The sequence below is a fragment of the Galeopterus variegatus genome, unplaced genomic scaffold (assembly GCF_000696425.1).
Source record: "Galeopterus variegatus unplaced genomic scaffold, G_variegatus-3.0.2 Scaffold3667, whole genome shotgun sequence".
Classification (NCBI taxonomy): Eukaryota; Metazoa; Chordata; class Mammalia; order Dermoptera; family Cynocephalidae; genus Galeopterus; species Galeopterus variegatus.
In genome coordinates this window covers 212,832-213,725 of record NW_007729778.1, presented here as the reverse complement: position 1 = coordinate 213,725, position 894 = coordinate 212,832, and positions in this window count along the sequence as shown.

Here is an 894-nt window from a genome sequence, read left to right as displayed (position 1 = left end):
TAACCACCCAGAGTTGGCCTCAGCCCCCGTAGGTTTGAGGGCTCCTTCCCACAAGACTGGCCCCGCCTCTGATGCCAGTCACACTGGCAGTCCCCAGGTTACCCACACTTATGCCCAACTTGGGTACACATTGGAGGTTCCCACACCACCTCCTCAGGTTGAATAATTTCCTATAATGGTTCACAAAACTTAGGGAAATACTTTATTTACTATCACCAGTTTGTTATAAAGGACACTGTAAAGGATATATAGGTGAGCTGCCAGATGAAGAGGTCCACTGGGCAAAGAAGGGGATGTATAAGCACCGTGCCCTTTCCAGACATAGCCTGGAAGCTCTCTGAACCCTGTCGCTTAGGGTTTTGTGGAGGCTCCGTTAAGTAGGCATGATTAATTAAATCATTGGTCATTGGTGATTCAACTCAACCTCCATCCCCTCTCCCCACCATGGAGGCTGAGGATGCAGCTAAGTTTCAATCTTTTAATCACAAGATTGGTTCCTCTGGCCACCAGCCCCCATCTTGAGGCTATCAAAGGGCCCATCAAGAGTCACCTCCTCAGCAGAAACTAAGGAAAAGGGCTCCCTACAAATAACAAAAGACACTCTTCTCAGATCCCTGTCACTCAGGAGATTCCAAGGGCTTTGGATGTTCTATGCCAGAAATGGGGGATGAAGACCAAATATGTATTTTATTTTATTTTATAACATCACAACTATGTTAACAGAAGTCCCTTCCTTTGAAACCACAGTGGCGTCAAACAGAGCTGGGTGCATCTGCAGAGGCAGCGGGACCAGCCCAGCCCACAGCCAGGGCCCCACCCGGAAGGACAGAACAAACGTGGCCGGTGTCCCCTCGGCTCAGACGCCATGGCCAGACTCTGCCAGGCCCTGCTGCT